The sequence below is a fragment of the Bufo gargarizans genome, unplaced genomic scaffold, assembly GCF_014858855.1.
Source record: "Bufo gargarizans isolate SCDJY-AF-19 unplaced genomic scaffold, ASM1485885v1 original_scaffold_1567_pilon, whole genome shotgun sequence".
Lineage (NCBI taxonomy): Eukaryota > Metazoa > Chordata > Amphibia > Anura > Bufonidae > Bufo > Bufo gargarizans.
In genome coordinates, this window is record NW_025334416.1 from 48354 (window position 1) to 70604 (window position 22251).

A 22251-nucleotide genomic window follows, 5' to 3' on the forward strand; every position below is an offset into this window, starting at 1 on the left:
GCCAGAGTCCTAAAGTACTAAATGATGAGATTGAAGTCCAACAATACTAGGTGGTCATATGGAAGCTAGGGTCCTAAAGTACTAAGTGTTAAGATGGAACTCCTACACTACTAGGTGGTCACATGAAAGCCAGAGTCATAAAGTAGTACGTTATCAGTTGAAAATCCTATACTACTAGGTGGTCACATGGAACCAACAGTCCTAAAGTACTAAGTGATAAGATTGATCTCCTACACTACTAGGTGGTCACATGGAAGCCAGAGTCCTAAAGTAGTACATCATCAGATGAAAGTCCTACACTAGTAGGTGGTCACACAAAACCAACAGTCCTAAAGTACTGAGTTATAAGATTGATCTCCTACACTACTAGGTGGTCACATGGAAGCCAGAGTCCTAAAGTAGTACGTCATCAGATGAAAGTCGACACTACTAGGTGGTCAAATGGAAGCCAGAGTCGTAAAGTACTATGTGATCAGATATAAACCAGAGTCCTACACTATTAGGTGGTCACATGGAAGCCAGAGTCCTAAAGTACTGAGTCATCAGATGAAAGTCCTACACTACTAGGTGGTCACATGGAAGCCAGAGTCCTTAAGTAGTACGTCATCATTTGAAAGTCCTACACTACTAGAAGATCACACGGAAGCCAGAGTCCCATGTACTAAGTTATCAGATGGAAGTCCTACATTAATAGTTGGTCACATGGAAGCCAGAGTCCTAAAATACTAAATGATAAGATGGAAGTTCTACACTACTATGTGGTCACATGGAAGCTAGGGTCCTAAAGTACTAAGTCATCATATGAAAGTCCTACACTACTAAGTGGTCACACGGAAGCCAAAGTCCTAAAGTACTGAGTCATCAGATGAAATTCCTACACTACTAAGTGGTCACATGGAAGCTAGGGTCCTAAAGTACTAAGTCATCATATGAAAGTCCTACACTACTAAGTGGTCACACGGAAGCCAAAGTCCTAAAGTACTGAGTCATCAGATGAAATTCCTACACTACTAAGTGGTCACATGGAAGACAGGGTCCTAAAGTACTAAGTCATCATATGAAAGTCCTACACTACTAGGTGGTCACATGGAAGCCAGAGTCCTAAAGTAGTACATTATCAGTTGAAAGTCCTTCACCATTAGGTGGTCACACGGAAGCCAGAGTCCTAAACTACTAAGTGATGTGATGGAAGTCCAACACTACTAGGTGGTCACATGGAAGCCAGAGTGCTAAACTAGTACATCATCAGATGAAAGTCCTACACTACTGGGTGGTCACATGGAACTGATGGTCCTAAAGTACTAAGTGATAAGATTGAAGTCCAACACTACTAGGTGGTCACATGGAAGCCAGAGTCCTAAAGTAGTACTTCATCAGATAAAACTCCTACACTACTAGGTGGTCACATGGAAGCCAGAGTCCTAAAGTACTACATCATCAGTTGAAAGTCCTTCACTACTAAGTGGTCACACGGAGGCCACAGTCCTAAAGTACTAAGTCATCAGATTGAAGTCCTACATTACAAGGTGGTTACATGGAAGCTAGAGTCCTAAAGTACTAAGTGATGGGATGGGAGTCCTACACTACTAGGTATTCACATGGAAGCTAGGGTCCCAAAGTACTAAGTCATTATATGAAAGTACTACACTACTAGGTGGTCACACGGAAGCCAGAGTCCTAAAGTACTAAGTCATCAAATTGAAGTCCTAAATTACTAGGTGGTCACATGGAAGTTAGGGTCCTAAAGTACTAAGTCATCATATGAAAGTCCTACACTACTAAGTGGTCACACAGAAGACAGAGTCCTAAAGTACTGAGTCATCTTATGAAATTCCTACACTACTAGGTGGTCTCATGTAAGACAGGGTCCTAAAGTACTAAGTAATTATATGAAAGTCCTACACTAGTAGGTGGACACATGGAAGCCAGAGTCCTAAAGTAATACATCATCAGTTGAAAGTCCTTCACTACTAGGTAGTCACACGGAAGCCTGAGTCCTACAGTACTAAGTCATCAAATTGAAGTCCTACACTACTAGGTGTTCACATGGAACTGACGGTCCTAAAGTACTAAGTTATCATATGGAAGTCCTACATTATTAGGTGGTCACATGGAAGACAGAGTCTTAAAGTACTAAGTGATGAGATGGAAGTCTTATACTACTAGGTGGTCACATGGAAGCCAGAGTCCTAAAGTACTATGTGATCAGATGAAAGTCCTACACTAATGTATGGTCACATGGAAGCCAGAATCCTAAAGTACTAAGTCATGTGATGAAAGTCCTACACTACTAGTTGGTCACATGTAAGCCAGAGACCTAAAGTACTAAGTCATCAGATGTAAATCCTACAGTACGAGGTAGTCACATGGAAGCTAGGGTCCTAAGGTCCTAAGTCATCATATTGAAATGCTACACTACTAATTGGTTACATAGAAGCCAGGGTCCTAAAGTACTAGGTAATCAGAGGCAAGCCAGGGTACTACACTATTAGGTGGTCACATGGAAGCCATGTTCCTAAAGTAGTAGGTCATCAGATGGAAGCCTGGGTCCCTGACTTCTAGGGGGTCAGATGGAAGTCCGGATCAACTTAACTAGATGGTCAGATGAAAACCAGCATTATTTACGATGAGGAGGTCAGATGGAAGCCAGAATCCCTCCCTATCAGATGGAAGGCACAGTCCTATACAATAGATGGTCAGATGGGAGCCAAATTCCTAAAGTATTAGGTTGTCAGATGGAAGGCACAGTCCTATACCATACGTACGTACTCAGATGGAAGCCAAAGTACTACATTTCTAGGTGGTCAGATGGAAGCCATAGTCCTATACGTACAGTAGGTAGTCAGATGGAAGCCAGGGTTCACTGCTATGTGGTCAGATGGAGGCCATGGTTCTGCACTGCAAGGTGGTCAGATGGAAGGCAGGGTGCTACCCTGCTAGGTGGTCACATGAAAGTCAGGGCCCTACACTGCTAGGTGGTCAAATGCAAGCCAGGATCCAACACTAGTAGGTGGGCTGTTGTGTGGTTTTTATGAATACGTCGGCTGATTCTATACCTTTTGTCTAGTTTTCAGACCCTACTAGTTCTTAAAGTCTAAAAGTCTGCCATGGGATATACAGCTTCCCTCACAGGGAGTCTCCCCAGTCCCCACCCCATCCCTAATGGCAAGCATTCCCACATAATGAGCATCTCCTATTCTGGGACCCCTACACAGGTCATATTTTGTATTATAATGATACATGGATCATTTCTTTTCACTTCACACCGACTTCTGCTTTGTATCAGTCGATCACATAAAATCCCAATAAAATACATTTAAGTTTGTGGGTGTAACGTGAAAATGTGGAAAAGTTTAAGGGGTGTGAAGACTTTTTCAAGGCACTATTTGTTCAGTCTGTGGCCTGTGTATACGGGTGTGCGAGACTTACTGTGTGAGATAGATCAACCATTGGTAGTTACACCCTGTACGTGATGCAAAGCCTTGCATTACTAGGTGGTCAGATGGAAGACAGAGTCCTACGCTGCTAGGCGGTCACATGGAGACCATGGTCCTACACTGCTGGTGGACAGATTGAAGCCTAGGCTCAACACTATTCTGTGGTCAGATGGAAGCCCAGGCCCAACATGACTAGGTTTTCAGATGGAAGCCACAGTCCTATACCAAAGGTGGTCAGATGGAAGCCAGGATTCTACACTGTTAGGTGCTCAGATAAAAGCCCAGGCTCAACATTATTAGGTGGTCAGATGGAAGCCTGGGCCCAACACGACTAGGTGGTCAGATGGAAGCCACTCTTCACTACTCCTATTACTGATCTTTGTGTTCTCCATTAGTCCTGGTACAGATCATTGTGGTCTCCTGTCACCGCCAGTTCTGTGAAAAGGTCTGGCAGACGTCCTTCTTTACCTCTTGCATGACGTTCTTTGTTTTGGTTTCACTTTGTCATCTCCTTTCCTTCTCCCAGGTGTCACCATTTATACAAATCGTCTCCCTTTATATTCCCTCCCATACTGCCTCACTTTGCAGTTTATACTACTTCCTGGATGAAGTGTTCACTGCTGGAGGCTGCTGCTGCTGTTTGCTCAGATAAGTCTTTTCATGTATTGTGTTTCCTTGCTGGCTTGATTCTAGGTGACTCTGACTCTGTCCGTATTAAGTGCAGGGAGTGGGTGGTCGTGTCCCCTCACTATTATAGGGTTTTCAGGTGTCACACAGTCTTAGGTACGTGGGGCATGCAATCATGGGCGTAGCTATAGGGGGTGCAGAGGTAGCAGTCGCTACCGGGCCCAGGAGCCTGAGGGGGCCCAAAGACCCTTGTGCCACATAAGAAGACACACAATGCACTGAGGGAAGGGGGGCCCTAGCTGAACTCTTGCACGAGGGCCCATGAGCCGTTAGCTACGCCCCTGCATGCAATAGTCTACCATTGAGACCCTTGCATGGGCATAGCAGTCAGGGAGAGCTCTTAGGGTTTTATAGGGCTCACCTATAAGCTCCTTAGTTTGGGATCAAGCCAGTTGGATGTTTATTCATAAGTTCCATCTATCTGCAACATCATCCGTGACATCTCCATTCCTCCTGGTACAGTTTCTTGTTTTCTCTACTCCTGGGGTTTGGGGTGGCCCCAACTCTATACTGGGTCCCACGGACACCATCAAGGTGTCACCACATGTTTATGCTCTCTGGAATGGATAGTATGGCGTGGTGCACCCCATGGAGAAATAAGTCCAGAGAGTCAAGGTTTTCAGTAAACCAGGGTGCTTCTTTACTGGAGGAATTCAGGTTCAAAACAATACAGGTGAGGCATAGGGATGGCTTTGTCAGTCTCCTCCCTGGCAGAAGTGTTTGATGCTGAGGAAAGGCCTGGTACCCTGGGACTGTGGCAGATTATCCCAGTCTCAGCGTCTTCTTCTGGTCACTCAATAGTCTGGCACAGTCTTCCCCTCCAAGCACTGGACCCTAACTGCAGAACACTAGGGCTCTGACTGCTCTCCTTATATACCATCTCTAGCTAGACTAGATCCTTCTAGTGGGAGGGGTGGAGTGGAGAAACGCAGCACAAACAAATACAATGTTACAATTTCCGCCTATTATAGACTTACATTAGCGCTTCAATGATACTCAGTGGCAATGACACAGCAGGCTTTCCAGACATAACAGAGCTAAAACCAGACATTCACAAGGTCAGTTTGTCTGGTTTTCATCATAAACAATGTCTGGCTTTTCCCTCCAAAACATGGTCTTGCAGCTGTGAAAAATTTCCAGCTTCTCATTTAAAGTCCCAAAAGTCTCTCAGTATTAATTAACCATTTCCACAGAGCTAATGAGCAGGCTATATATCACAACATACATATAAGATGCAGTTACACTGTATAAGACCATGCAAATTAACCTTTTAAAGCAGTGGTCCCCAACCTTTTTTTGTGCCAAAGACAGCTTCATGCAAAACAATTTCCCCGCGGATCGGTGGTGGTGGGGATCACAGGGATAAATCACGCACATAACTAAACACAGTCATTAGTGATCCCATTTAGGCCCCTACTCAGTTACTTACAAGTGAGGTCTCCTCTGGCTGGAGTCGTTCTATTTCATTTTTATCAGTCCTGCGCAGATCACCATGATGACGTCTCCTGACAGTGGCGTACCTCCAATAGAGGCAGACCACGCAGCTGCTATTTGGCCCCTGGGGGGAGGGGGCCCGCAGTGGAGGATAGGCCCCACCCACTAATTATACTTGTATGGCTACCTGAGAATGTAAGAGGTGGAGAAGGACCTTTGGTGATGTCATCATCATGTGACGAGTGCAGGAAGCCAATGAATAGCAGAGCAGCAAAAGTCTAAAGGACCTTTGGTGATGTCATCATCATGTGACCAGTGCAGAGGACTGGTGAAAGACCTGTGGCATACCCCTGTGAGGGGGCGGAGCTTCTGTGTGGTGCCTGGAGGAGAGGTAACTCATATCATCTTAGAAAAGCTGGGAGTTGTAGTTCTGTCCTATTATATCTTTCTCCATGTCATTTTAACATATGCCTTAGTACAGTCTGGTAATGCTGGGAGTTGTAGTTCTTCTGTCCTATTGTATCCCTCTCCACATATTTTCAATTTATGCCCTAGTACAGTCTGGTAATGCTGGGAGTTGTAGTTCTCTCCTCTTATACCCCCTCTTTCTAATGTATACGATGCCCCATAATGTCTGGCCATGCTGGGGGTTATAGTTATTTAGTTTTTAAAGCTCTCACCTGGTACAACTAGATGATGTCTTATAATAATCTGGACATGCTGAGAGTTGTAGTTCTCTCTTCTTAGGCTGGGTTCTTATCACTGTTTAGTTTTGCGTGCAGGACTTTTTTCTGTTTAAAATAACGGATCTCCGACAGAAACGGCATAAACGGATGCGGAATGTGCAGAACTGACGCTTGAAATACAGGATCCGTTTATTCTTTATTTTTCTGTTCATCTGACGGATCAGAAGGACGGAAAACTAAACAGTGATGTGACCCCGGCGTTATACTCCGATAATAACAGCCTGGACATGCTGGGAGTTGTAGCTCTCTCCATTTTACCTCTCCTGTGTTGCTCCCTAATTTCCAATAATAACAAAACATCTGGTGATGATGAGACTTATAGTTCCCTTGTCACTATTATAATGTTCTGCAGCAGCTGAGGTGTGTATTATAATGTTCTGCAGCAGCTGAGGTGTGCATTATAATGTTCTGCAGCAGCTGAGGTGTGTATTAGGAGGTTCTGCAGCAGCTGAGGTGTGCATTATAATGTTCTGCAGCAGCTGAGGTGTGCATTATAATGTTCTGCAGCAGCTGAGGTGTGTATTATAATGTTCTGCAGCAGCTGAGGTGTGCATTATAATGTTCTGCAGCAGCTGAGGTGTGTATTAGGAGGTTCTGCAGCAGCTGAGGTGTGCATTATAATGTTCTGCAGCAGCTGAGGTGTGCATTATAATGTTCTGCAGCAGCTGAGGTGTGTATTAGGAGGTTCTGCAGCAGCTGAGGTGTGCATTATAATGTTCTTCAGCAGCTGAGGTGTGTATTAGGAGGTTCTGCAGCAGCTGAGGTGTGCATTATAATGTTCTGCAGCACCTGAGGTGTATTAGGAGGTTCTGCAGCAGCTGAGGTGTGTGTTAGGAGGTTCTGCAGTAGCTGAGGTTTGTATTAGGAGGTTCTGCAGCAGCTGAGGTGTGTATTATAATGTTCTGCAGCAGCTGAGGTGTGTGTTAGGAGGTTCTGCAGCAGCTGAGGTTTGTATTAGTAGGTTCTGCAGCAGCTAAGGTGTATTAGGAGGTTCTGCAGCAGCTGAGGTGTATATTAGGAGGTTCTGCAGCAGCTGAGGTGTGTATTAGGAGGTTCTGCAGCAGCTGAGGTGTGTATTAGGAGGTTCTGCAGCAGCTGAGGTTTGTATTAGGAGGTTCTGCAGCAGCTGAGGTGTGTATTATAATGTTCTGCAGCAGCTGAGGTGTGTGTTAGGAGGTTCTGCAGCAGCTGAGGTTTGTATTAGGAGGTTCTGCAGCAGCTAAGGTGTATTAGGAGGTTCTGCAGCAGCTGAGGTGTATATTAGGAGGTTCTGCAGCAGCTGAGGTCTGTATTAGGAGGTTCTGCAGCAGCTGAGGTGTGTATTAGGAGGTTCTGCAGCAGCTGAGGTGTATATTAGGAGGTTCTGCAGCGGCTGAGGTGTGTATTAGGAGGTTCTGCAGCAGCTTAGGTGTGTATTAGGAGGTTCTGCAGCAGCTGAGGTGTATATTAGGAGGTTCTGCAGCAGCTGAGGTGTGTATTAGGAGGTTCTGCAGCAGCTGAGGTGTATATTAGGAGGTTCTGCAGCAGCTGAGGTGTATTATAATGTTCTGCAGCACCTGAGGTGTATATTAGGAGGTTCTGCAGCAGCTGAGGTGTGTATTATGATGTTCTGCAGCAGCTGAGGTGTGTATTAGGAGGTTCTGCAGCAGCTGAGGTGTGTATAAGTAGGTTCTGCAGCAGCTGAGGTGTGTATTAGAAGGTTCTGCAGCAGCTGAGGTGTATATTAGGAGGTTCTGCAGCAGCTGAGGTGTGTATTATAATGTTCTGCAGCACCTGAAGTATATTAGGAGGTTCTGCAGCAGCTGAGGTGTATTATAATGTTCTGCAGCACCTGAAGTATATTAGGAGGTTCTGCAGCAGCTGAGGTGTATATAAGGAGGTTCTGCAGCAGCTGAGGTCTATATAAGGAGGTTCTGCAGCAGCTGAGGTGTGTATAAGGAGGTTCTGAAGCAGCTGAGGTGTGTATTAGGAGGTTCTGCAGCAGCTGAGGTGTGTATTAGGAGGTTCTGCAGCAGCTGAGGTGTGTATTAGGAGGTTCTGCAGCAGCTGAGGTGTATTAGGAGGTTCTGCAGCAGCTGAGGTGTGTATTAGGAGGTTCTGCAGCAGCTGAGGTGTGTATTATGATGTTCTGCAGCAGCTGAGGTGTATTAGGAGGTTCTGCAGCAGCTGAGGTGTATTAGGAGGTTCTGCAGCAGCTGAGGTGTGTATTAGGAGGTTCTGCAGCAGCTGAGGTGTATTAGGAGGTTCTGCAGCAGCTGAGGTGTATTAGGAGGTTCTGCAGCAGCTGAGGTGTATTAGGAGGTTCTGCACATGTGCCTCTTTACATATGGTGCCCCCAGTAGTGCCTCTTTACATATGGTGCCCCCAGTAGTGCCTCTTTACATATGGTGCCCCCAGTAGTGCCTCTTTACATATGGTGCCCCCAGTAGTGCCTCTTTACACATGGTGCCCCCAGTAGTGCCTCTTTACATATGGTGCCCCCAGTAGTGCCTCTTTACATATGGTGCCCCCAGTAGTGCCTCTTTACATATGGTGCCCCCAGTAGTGCCTCTTTACATATGGTGCCCCCAGTAGTGCCTCTTTACATATGGTGCCCCCAGTAGTGCCTCTTTACATATGCTGCCCCCAGTAGTGCCTCTTTACACATGGTGCCCCCAGTAGTGCCTCTTTACACATGGTGCCCCCAGTAGTGCCTCTTTACACATGGTGCCCCCAGTAGTGCCTCTTTACACATGGTGCCCCCAGTAGTGCCTCTTTACATATGGTGCCCCCAGTAGTGCCTCTTTACATATGGTGCCCCCAGTAGTGCCTCTTTACATATGGTGCCCCCAGTAGTGCCTCTTTACATATGGTGCCCCCAGTAGTGCCTCTTTACACATGGTGCCCCCAGTAGTGCCTCTTTACACATGGTGCCCCCAGTAGTGCCTCTTTACACATGGTGCCCCCAGTAGTGCCTCTTTACATATGGTGCCCCCAGTAGTGCCTCTTTACATATGGTGCCCCCAGTAGTGCCTCTTTACATATGCTGCCCCCAGTAGTGCCTCTTTACACATGGTGCCCCCAGTAGTGCCTCTTTACACATGGTGCCCCCAGTAGTGCCTCTTTACATATGGTGCCCCCAGTAGTGCCTCTTTACACATGGTGCCCCCAGTAGTGCCTCTTTACATATGGTGCCCCCAGTAGTGCCTCTTTACACATGGTGCCCCCAGTAGTGCCTCTTTACACATGGTGCCCCCAGTAGTGCCTCTTTACATATGGTGCCCCCAGTAGTGCCTCTTTACACATGGTGCCCCCAGTAGTGCCTCTTTACACATGGTGCCCCCAGTAGTGCCTCTTTACACATGGTGCCTCTGTAATGGTGCCTCTGGTGCCTCTTTCCGTATGGCCCAGCCCCAGTAGTAAGTTCTCTGACTATATATCACTGAATGACGGAACGTTGTAAAGAAACGATAAAATCACCTTTATTAAATATTATTAAATACAAGGAGGGAGAACAGAAATTGTAACGAATTACTGGAGGACTCCGACCGTCCACACATGAGACCAGAAGTGCGTCTGATGTCCTGAGGAGCCGTGTCCGTGTAAGTGGACATCCACATGTGATACAGCGACCATATCCACCACTTAGGACTATGACCGCACGGTTATTGCACCTCTAATAAACCAGTCCGGGTACAAAAGGTCAGCACCACTAGCTGGATGTGGTCACAGTATTGCCTGCTGGTGCCTCACATATGGGCTGCCATTCTGGGTGTAGGTGCCCGACCAAAAGAGACTCTCTGCCTGATAAACATCTGCTCACATCCTGGTCTGCACCACATTACAGCCACGGGGTGCATCCACATTACAGCCACGGGATGCATCCACATTACAGCCTCGGGATGCATCCACATTACAGCCACGGGGTGCATCCACATTACAGCCACGGGATGCATCCACATTACAGCCTCGGGATGCATCCACATTACAGCCACGGGATGCATCCACATTACAGCCACGGGATGCATCCACATTACAGCCTCGGGATGCATCCACATTACAGCCACGGGATGCATCCACATTACAGCCTCGGGATGCATCCACATTACAGCCTCGGGATGCATCCACATTACAGCCACGGGATGCATCCACATTACAGCCTCGGGATGCATCCACATTACAGCCACGGGGTGCATCCACATTACAGCCTCGGGATGCATCCACATTACAGCCTCGGGATGCATCCACATTACAGCCTCGGGATGCATCCACATTACAGCCACGGGATGCATCCACATTACAGCCTCGGGATGCATCCACATTACAGCCACGGGATGCATCCACATTACAGCCTCGGGATGCATCCACATTACAGCCTCGGGATGCATCCACATTACAGCCACGGGATGCATCCACATTACAGCCTCGGGATGCATCCACATTACAGCCTCGGGATGCATCCACATTACAGCCACGGGGTGCATCCTCCACATTACAGCCACGGGGTGCATCCTCCACATTACAGCCACGGGGTGCATCCTCCACATTACAGCCACGGGGTGCATCCACATTACAGCCACGGGATGCATCCACATTACAGCCTCGGGATGCATCCACATTACAGCCACGGGATGCATCCACATTACAGCCACGGGGTGCATCCTCCACATTACAGCCACGGGGTGCATCCTCCACATTACAGCCACGGGGTGCATCCTCCACATTACAGCCACGGGATGCATCCACATTACAGCCACGGGATGCATCCACATTACAGCCACGGGATGCATCCACATTACAGCCACGGGATGCATCCACATTACAGCCACGGGGTGCATCCACATTACAGCCACGGGATGCATCCTCCACATTACGGCCGCGGGATGCATCCACATTACAGCCACGGGATGCATCCACATTACAGCCACGGGATGCATCCACATTACAGCCACGGGATGCATCCACATTACAGCCACGGGGTGCATCCACATTACAGCCACGGGATGCATCCTCCACATTACGGCCGCGGGATGCATCCACATTACAGCCACGGGATGCATCCACATTACAGCCACGGGATGCATCCACATTACAGCCACGGGATGCATCCACTAAGATACTCAGGTTAGGCCCCTCCCCTAGGTTGGATTGAGCCCCTGGGTTGGCCAATAGCGTGGAGGGGGCACGGCTAACTGCAACTCAACCCCGCCCATTAAACGGGGCGATACCAGCCGGAGTGAACACTCCCAAGATAACCGCGACCAAACGGCGGTAATTCCTCCTGCGGCAGCGGCAAGGATGGTAATGAAGGCGAGCTAGGTGCACTGAAGTTCCGACAGTGGATTTTCATAAGGTCCGTATTAGGACAGCGCTGAGGCAAGCTTGTAAGGATATATCCATAGAAACACGTGTGTAGGAAGGTAACTGGGGCGTACAGAAAACCTCCGATCCTGAGGGATATCACTAGTGAGAACGGTGACATGTGACAGGAGGGGACACGCACGCTACTGGACGCTCATTCACACCCTGCGGTTAGACCGTTCGCAGTCGGAATACCCATTGCGCCTCCTTCTGTAATTATTACTTCAATCCCTTGGAATTTGATCGCATTCCTATCATCCTTATGTAGGGAGGCTACATGTCGCGCCATTGCCGTATCAGCGTCCTCGCGGATGTCACCAAGGTGTCTCCAACTCTTCTCCGGAATTCACGAAACGTCTTTCCTACATATTGTTTGCCACATTTACATCTGGCCAGGTAACCAGCCCCTTAGTTCTGCAGTTCACAAAGGTTCTGTGCGTAACGGGGCTCGTGGACTCATCGCCCAATAACATGGCACTGCACTGTCAGCCCGAACTCCAGACTGGGCGGTGAAAGGGGGAACTACAGGTGCGGCTGAAGTTGGGGACTGCCAATCAGGGTTTGCCAGCACCTCTGGGATTCTAGGGGCTCTACGGGCCCGTCTGTGCGGTGGCTGCGACGGGGTCACTACTGCACGTGCCACCGCACCAGCTTCAACTGCCCTTCTGGTGCTCGCTACTTCACCAGGTTGTACGGCAGTGCTGGTACTAGGTCCAGGGAGGGCTGCGCTGCTGGTGTATGCCTCACCACGTAATCCGACAGCGCCAGCCCCACTCTGCTGCCCTTCTGGTGCTCGCCACTTCACCATGTTGTACGGCAGTGCTGGTACTAGGTCCAGGATGGGCTGCGCTGCTGGTGTATGCCTCACCATGTAATCCGACAGCGCCAGCCCCACTCTGCTGCCCTTCTGGTGCTCGCTACTTCACCAGGTTGTACGGCAGTGCTGGTACTAGGTCCAGGGAGGGCTGGGCTGCTGGTGTATGCCTCACCACGTAATCCGACAGCGCCAGCCCCACTCTGCTGCCCTTCTGGTGCTCGCTACTTCACCAGGTTGTACGGCAGTGCTGGTACTAGGTCCAGGGAGGGCTGCGCTGCTGGTGTATGCCTCACCACGTAATCCGACAGCGCCAGCCCCACTCTGCTGCCCTTCTGGTGCTCGCCACTTCACCAGGTTGTACGGCAGTGCTGGTACTAGGTCCAGGGAGGGCTGCGCTGCTGGTGTATGCCTCACCACGTACTCCGACAGCGCCAGCCCCACTCTGCTGCCCTTCTGGTGCTCGCCACTTCACCAGGTTGTACGGCAGTGCTGGTACTAGGTCCAGGGAGGGCTGCGCTGCTGGTGTATGCCTCACCACGTAATCCGACAGCGCCAGCCCCACTCTGCTGCCCTTCTGGTGCTCGCCACTTCACCATGTTGTACGGCAGTGCTGGTACTAGGTCCAGGGAGGGCTGAGCTGCTGGTGTATGCCTCACCACGTAATCCGACAGCGCCAGCCCCACTCTGCTGCCCTTCTGGTGCTCGCCACTTCACCATGTTGTACGGCAGTGCTGGTACTAGGTCCAGGGAGGGCTGCGCTGCTGGTGTATGCCTCACCACGTAATCCGACAGCACCAGCCCCACTCTGCTGCCCTTCTGGTGCTCGCTACTTCACCAGGTTGTACGGCAGTGCTGGTACTAGGTCCAGGGAGGGCTGGGCTGCTGGTGTATGCCTCACCACGTAATCCGACAGCGCCAGCCCCACTCTGCTGCCCTTCTGGTGCTCGCCACTTCACCATGTTGTACGGCAGTGCTGGTACTAGGTCCAGGGAGGGCTGGGCTGCTGGTGTATGCCTCACCACGTAATCCGACAGCGCCAGCCCCACTCTGCTGCCCTTCTGGTGCTCGCCACTTCACCATGTTGTACGGCAGTGCTGGTACTAGGTCCAGGGAGGGCTGGGCTGCTGGTGTATGCCTCACCACGTAATCCGGCAGCACCAGCCCCACTCTGCTGCTCTTGAAGCGGATCCTGCGCAACCTGCGGTCTAGCGACACGGGCCGGGTACGCCTGGTGGTATCAGGGACCTCAGCCTCCTCGTCTGAACTTTGGGTCAGAGAGCCACTGCTTTCTACAGGTTCGTATTCTGACCCGCTGGATTCATCAGATGAGGGTTCCCACTCCTCATCCGACTGGGTCAGAAGCCTGTAGGCCTCTTCAGAGGAATACCCCCTGTTAGACATGTGGGCAACTAAATTTAGGGGTATTCCCTGAGACTACCCAAGAAAAAAAAAGCAAGCCTGTCTTACAAAGGGGAGGCTAGCGAAGTACCGGAGACCAGCTGCGGTTGATAAAAAATATCAAACTGATTTTTTTATCGCCGCAGCGCGTGTAAAGTGAATGTGCAGTGATAAAAAAAAATAAAAATTTTTGTCACTGCGGCGGGGCGGGCGTGGGTGAACGCACGTGTGGGCGACCGATCAGGCCTGATCTGGCAAACACTGCGTTTTGGGTGGAGGGCGAACTAAAGTGACACTAGTACTATTATAGATCTGACCGTGATCAGTTTTGATCACTTCCAGATACTATAAAAGTACAAATGCTGATTAGCGATACGCTAATCAGTGAATAACGGACTGCGGTGCGGTGGGCTGGGCGCTAACCGATCCCTAACTACCTAACCAAGGGACCTAAACTATACTGAAACCTAACCGTCAATACCAGTGAAAAAAAAGTGACAGTTTGCACTGATCACTACTTTCCTTTCACTAGTGATTGACAGGGGCGATCAAAGGGTTAATTGGGGTGCAGGGGGTGATCTGGGGCTAGTGTGGTGTTTGGTGCTACTCACTGTGAAGCTGCTCCTCTGCTGGATCCAACCGACCAAAAGGACCAGCAGAGGAGCAGGCAGCCATTTACTAATATAAGGTGTTATCTGGCTTCTGATTGGAGATTTTGAAAATCGCCAGCCGCGATCATTGGCTGGCAGGCTGGTGACGAAATACTCCTTTAACTTTTGCCGGCCCGTGATGCGCATGCGCGGGCCGGCTCTGACCAAAATCTCCTGCCAGGACACATCCGTGCGTTACATGGTCGGGAGGCGGTTAAAATAGGTCTTAGTTTTGAGCTGTCCCTCATCTACATCTATAGTCAGGTCCAGAAAATCCACCGAGACCGCACTGACCGCGCTGACCGCACTGACCGCACTGACCGCACTGACCGCACTGACCGCACTGACCGCGCTAGTGAGACTTCAGTTCCTGTAATAAACGCCTCCAGCTGATTCCCCGTCCCATATCACCGGCCATGAACTGCTCCGATGCTCCTGTCAGGGGGGCTGCCTGGGTGAGGATGGAGGGATGTCCAGGTTCAGCTCTGAACCTGGACAACCCCCTTAAGTCCCATTCCTTATTTTCCAATCCTGTAATAAACGCCTCCAGCTGATTCCCCGTCCCATATCACCGGCCATGAACTGCTCCGATGCTCCTGTCAGGGGGGCTGCCTGGGTGAGGATGGAGGGATGTCCAGGTTCAGCTCTGAACCTGGACAACCCCCTTAAGTCCCATTCCTTATTTTCCAATCCTGTAATAAACGCCTCCAGCTGATTCCCCGTCCCATATCACCGGCCATGAACTGCTCCGATGCTCCTGTCAGGGGGGCTGCCAGGGTGAGGATGGAGGGATGTCCAGGTTCAGCTCTGAACCTGGACAACCCCCTTAAGTCCCATTCCTTATTTTCCAATCCTGTAATAAACGCCTCCAGCTGATTCCCCGTCCCATATCACCGGCCATGAGTGCGCAGAGGCTTTCAAGAGAAGCATTTTGAATGAATTGGAAAAAATAAAACCAAAAAATAAAGGAGGTAATTTGACTAAAAAAGAAAGAGATTCACTAAAAACGTTACAAGATAACCAGAATACAATAATAAAGCCTGCGGATAAGGGGGGGGGGGGGGGGGGTAGTGATGAATGTCGAGGACTATGAAGCAGAGGTATTGGGGCAGCTGAAAAACACACAAACCTACGCTAATGTTGAAAAAAGACCCTCTCCCAGAATACAGGAATAAATTACAAGAATTAGTCAAGTATGGAGGAGAGGAAGGCAGACTCAATAAGAAGGAAATGGGATATCTGCACATAAAGGAGCCTGCGACCCCAATTATCTACGTACTGCCGAAGATCCACAAAAGTCCCATCAATCCCCCAGGTAGACCCATAGTGTCAGGGATTAACCGCCTCCGGACCGCCTAACGCAGATGTGCGTCATCTCGCGAGGGCCGGGATTTCCTGTGAACGCGCGCTCACAGGAACGGAAGGTAAGCGAGTGGATCTCCAGCCTGCCAGCGGCGATCGCTCGCTGGCAGGCTGGAGATGTGATTTATTTTAACCCCTAACAGGTATATTAGACGCTGTTTTGATAACCGCGTCTAATATACCTACTACCTGGTCCTCTGGTGTCCCTTTTGTTTGGATCGACCACCAGAGGACACAGGTAGGTCAGTACAGTCGCACCAAACACCACTACACTACACCCCCCCCCTGTCACTTATTAACCCCTTATGAACCACTGATCACCCCATATAGACTCCCTGATCACCCCCCTGTCATTGATCACCCCCCTGTCATTGATCACCCCCCTGTAAGGATCCATTCAGACGTCCGTATGATTTTTACGGATCTACGGATACATGGATCAGATCCGCAAAACGCATACGGACGTCTGAATGGAGCCTTACAGGGGGGTGATCAATGACAGGCGGGTGATCACGCATATAGACTCCCTGATCACCCCCTGTCATTGATCACCCCTCTGTCATTGATCACCCCCCTGTAAGGCTCCATTCAGACATCCGCATGATTTTTACGGATCCACTGATACATGGATCGGATCCGCAAAACACATGCGGACCTCTGAATGGAGCCTTACAGGGGGGTGATCAATGACAGGGGGGTGATCACCCATATACACTCCCTGATCACCCCCTGTCATTGATCACCCCCCTGTAAGGCTCCATTCAGACGTCCGCATGCGTTTTGCGGATCCGATCCATGTATCCGTAGATCCGTAAAAAAATCATATGGACGTCTGAATGGAGCCTTACAGGGGGGTGATCAATGACAGGGGGGTGATCACCCCATATAGACTCCCTGATCACCCCCTGTCATTGATCACCCCCCTGTAAGGCTCCATTCAGACATTTTTTTTTGGCCCAAGTTAGCGGAAATTTTTTGTTTGTTTTTGTTTTTTCTTACAAAGTCTCATATTCCACTAACTTGTGTCAAAAAATAAAATCTCCCATGAACTCGCCGTACCCCTCACGGAATCCAAATGCGTAAACATTTTTTTTACATTTATATTCCAGACTTCTTCTCACGCTTTAGGGCCCCTAAAATGCCAGGGCAGTATAAATACCCCACATGTGACCCCATTTCGGAAAGAAGACACCCCAAGGTATTCCGTGAGGGGCATATTGAGTCCATGAAAGATTGAAATTTTTGTCCTAAGTTAGCGGAAAGGGAGACTTTGTGAGAAAATACAAAAAAAATCAATCTCCGCTAACTTGTGCCAAAAAAAAAAAAATTCTAGGAACTCGCCATGCCCCTCATTGAATACCTTGGGGTGTCTTCTTTCCAAAGTGGGGTCACATGTGGGGTATTTATACTGCCCTGGCTTTTTAGAGGCCCGAAAGTGTGAGAAGAAGTCTGGGATCCAAATGTCTAAAAATGCCCTCCTAAAAGGAATTTGGGCCGCTTTGCGCATCTAGGCTGCAAAAAAGTGTGCACACATGTGGTATCGCCGTACTCAGGAGAAGTTGGGGAATGTGTTTTGGGGTGTCATTTTACATATACCCATGCTGGGTGAGAGAAATATCTTGGTCAAATGCCAACTTTGTATAAAAAAATGGGAAAAGTTGTCTTTTGCCAAGATATTTCTCTCACCCAGCATGGGTATATGTAAAATGACACCCCAAAACACATTCCCCAACCTTCTCCTGAGTACGGCGATACCAGATGTGTCACACTTTTTTGATGCCAAGGTGGGCAAAGGGGCACATATTCCAAAGATGCACCTTTCAGATTTCACAGGCCATTTTTTACACATTTTGATTGCAAAGTTACTTCTCACACATTTAGGGCCCCTAGATTGCCAGGGCAGTATAACTACGCCACAAGTGACCCCATTTTGGAAAGAAGACACCCCAAGGTATTCCGTGAGGGGCACGGCGAGTTCCTAGAATTTTTTAATTTTTGTCACAATTTAGCGGAAAATGATGATTTTTCTTTTTTTTTCTTTTTTCCTTACAAAGTCTCATATTCCACTAACTTGCGACAAAAAATAAAAAATTCTAGGAACTCGCCAGTGCCCCTCACGGAATACCTTGGGGTGTCTTCTTTCCAAAATGGGGTCACTTGTGGGGTGGTTATACTGCCCTGGCAATTTAGGGGCCCAAATGTGTGAGAAGAACTTTGCAATCAAAATGTGTAAAAAATGGCCTGCAAAATCCGAAAGGTGCATCTTTGGAATATGGGTCCCTTTGCCCACCTTGGCATGCAAAAAAGTGTCACACATCTGGTATCGCCGTACTCAGGAGAAGTTGGGGAATGTGTTTTGGGGTGTCATTTTACATATACCCATGCTGGGTGAGAGAAATATCTTGGTCAAATGCCAACTTTGTATAAAAAAATGGGAAAAGTTGTCTTTTGCCAAGATATTTCTCTCACCCAGCATGGGTATATGTAAAATGACACCCCAAAACTACATTGCCCCAACTTCTCCTGAGTACGGCGATACCACATGTGTCACACTTTTTTGATGCCAAGGTGGGCAAAGGGGCACATATTCCAAAGAGCACCTTTCGGATTTCACCGGTCATTTTTTACACATTTCGATTGCAAAGTTCTTCTCACACATTTAGGCCCCTAAATTGCCAGGGCAGTATAACTACGCCACAAGTGACCCCATTTTGGAAAGAAGACACCCCAAGGTATTCTGTGAGGGGCACGGCGAGTTCCTAGAATTTTTTATCTTTTGTCGCAAGTTATTGGAATATGAGACTTTGTAAGAAAAAAAAAAAATCATCATTTTCCGCTAACTTGTGACAAAAAATAAAAAGTTCTATGAACTCACTATGCCCATCAGCGAATACCTTAGGGTGTCTACTTTCCAAAATGGGGTCATTTGTGGGGTGTTTCTACTGTCTGGGCATTGTAGAACCTCAGGAAACATGACAGGTGCTCAGAAAGTCAGAGCTGCTTCAAAAAGCGGAAATTCACATTTTTGTACCATAGTTTGTAAACGCTGTAACTTTTACCCAAACCATTTTTTTTTTTGCCCAAACATTTTTTTTTATCAAAGACATGTAGAACAATAAATTTACCGAAAAATTTATATATGGATGTCGTTTTTTTTGCAAAATTTTACAGCTGAAAGTGAAAAAAGTCATTTTTTTGCAAAAAAAACGTTAAATTTCGATTAATAACAAAAAAATGTAAAAATGTCAGCAGCAATGAAATACCACCAAATGAAAGCTCCATTAGTGAGAAGAAAAGGAGGTAAAATTCATTTGGGTGGTAAGTTGTATGACCGAGCGATAAACGGTGAAAGGAGTGTAGTGCCGAAGTGTAAAAAGTGCTCTGGTCATGAAGGGGGTTTCAGCTAGCGGGGTTGAGGGGGTTAATTCGGGGAGCACATAGATAATGTTTTACAGAAATGCGTACCACTCGCACCGTCATTTCTGAAGGATAGTGGTTGTGCGGTGAACATGATAAAAGAACTCCAGGGGGTTGGGGAGGATACGTGGATGGCCACCATCGAGGTGTCCTCCCTGTAAACCATTATACCAAAAACAAAGGACTACAAGCAATAAAAGACACCCCGTATGATGACCCGGACATGACAAAAATACAAGCCGACTTCATCGTACGTTGTGTGGAATTCTGCCTGGATCATAATTATTTTTGGTTTAAGGGCCAGTATTATCTACAGAGGGTCGGAACGGCGATGGGGGCGAAATTCACCCCCAGTTTTGCAAATATTTTTATGACCATGTGGGAAAAACATTACATTGACCCCAAGGTGAATAAATGTGAAAAAAGTGGGACATTAAGAACTTGGAAAAGGTATATCGATGATTGCCTGGTGATATGGGACGGGGAAAAATCAGCTGGAGGCGTTTAGGATTGGAAAATAAGGAATGGGACTGAAGTCTCACTAGCGCGGTCAGTGCGGTCTCGTGGATTTTCTGGACCTGACTATAGATGTAGAGGAGGGACAGCTCAAAACTAAGACCTACTTTAAGCCCACTGATGTCAACGGGTATATAGATTTAACCAGCTGCCATTATGCCCCTGGCTTTAAAACATACCCAAGGGACAGGTCCAGAGAATCCACCGCGACTGCTCTGACACGGCTAGGTTCAAAGAACAAAGCAAAATAATAAAAGAACGCTTCCTAGAAAAAGGATATGAGAGCGAAAAATTGGAGAGATGTGTAAAAGATACAATAAAACAAAGAGAGGAAACCCCAAATAACCCAAAAATACCGAAAAACACAACCGATTTCCGTTTTTCGTTCATAACCCAGTTCACACAATGGTCTGGGGAACTAAAAAACGCAATTAAAAGAAACTGGCCCATTCTGAGAAACGATCCAGTACTTGGACCTGAAATTCCCGAACAACCACTGGTCATTTATAGAAGAGCATCTAATCTACAAAACAAATCAGTACATAGTGCCACCCGACCGGAGGAGGCCAGCAAAAAGAGAAAAAACTGTTTTAATTGGTGTCGTTTCTGTATTGCCTGCAAAAATAGAAAAAGAGCAGAGAGATTACAGAGTAGTACCACAGCATACAGTATTGTGAAAGGAAAACAAGTGGAAGTAGTGGGAGAGATGCCATAGCAAAGGGGTCGTATATGTACTGGAGTGCCCACGTGGCCCCCAGTATGGAGGACGCACCATCAGACCCCTCAAGGTCCGGGTGCAGGAGCACATAAGGAACATCAAGAAGGGGCTTGAAAGTCATGGCGTCTCGGCGCACTATAAAAAATATCATCAAAAGAACCAGAGGGACTAAAATGTAGGGGGTAGAACTAGTACAAAACCACTGGAGGGGAGGAAGTTTTTTAGAGAAAATTTATAAAAGTAGGTGGATATATGAATTGAGTGCGCTACAACCGGGGGCCTGAATGTAGACCTTGATCTGCAAGCTGTTCTAAACTAGTCACAGAAGTTGGTGGAACCACTGTCCCCATGTGAATTAGGACTTAGAGATCTGCGGTTTGTCCCATTGAGAACTAAGAGATACAAGTGTAGGGTTAAGTGAAAGGAAAAAGAGGAGGCGTTTGGGGAGCGCATCAGGTGCTCGATTAACGCTAAGCTACCAAATACCAGAGAAGGGGGAGGTGATGTGTGCCCCTGACGAAGCTCAAGGAGCCAAACCTGGGTCGGGCAAGGAGTAAAGACGCTGGGATTTTTAATGCGATTTTAAAGTGCATGTTTGTGAGTATGTACTGAATAAACCTTTTAAATAGTTATCGGAGCTTCACTATTGTGGGAGCCACTTGTGTCCACAGAAACTTCTGAATCCAAAGAAGTTGGGAACACTAGCAGACTCATCTGGTGCGTGCTGGAACTAAGTCCGTGGTTGAGCCCTGTGTGCTGGCGTGTGAACGTGGACCTTCGCCACGAAGAATCAAACAAGCTGCGGAGGATACCTGTTATACGCCTGCTGTTGGTGGAGTGCCGTGTAAGTACAATCTGTGCATTACAGGGCAGCACAACCGTACGGATTACGACACTATTGTATTCTTTTACAAGTTGCAGGATATCCGCAAATAGGACATCTGCAGACCTCAGTACCTTTCTAAAAGGAGAAGGAGAAACAAACTGTTTTATACCGTCTATTTATGATATGTGCGGTCCGAACCCTATATGTATATGTAACGGACCGTTTCAGCAGACAAGGGGTTAAAATCCGTTTAGGCAATATGCCCCTTTCTGAGAGACAGGCACAGCTACTGCAGAACACCAACCTCCCGAACTGGATACAAAATAGCACTCCAAACTGGAACCTCGCGAATAGCTGCTGGCAGACGAACAGGAAAAGCATACAATCAGCTTACACTCCTGGCAATCAGTCTCTAACAGCATACAGGGAATCCCCCCAATAACGAGACAAGGCTCCGTGTTGAGGGTCAGCAGTGGTCTGACGTGCTGGCACACCCAGCCTGCAAATACAGGACCGCCCACAGGGTTTTGAAATACAACCAATCAGTAATTTACAACACATACAATGTAAATACAGCAACCAATCGTTCCCGCCCCCAGAGGACCAGAAGGGAGACTGCGACACACAGAACAGATACAACACATCCCCACAATGCATCATGGTTTCCTCCTCTCTGTCCCAGAGACAACCGAGGGCAATCCAATTATCTCTCAGGACAAAGGGAGATCGCCAATACACATGTGGAGACAACAGGACAGACATCACCATTTAAACACACAATGGGACAATAGAACCACACCCAACATATTCCTCCCAAGCTGACAAGTTACACTTATTATAAATTGTTACAACTTTGTGAGGTTACATTGTCCATACATATAACTTACATCAATTTAAACAGTA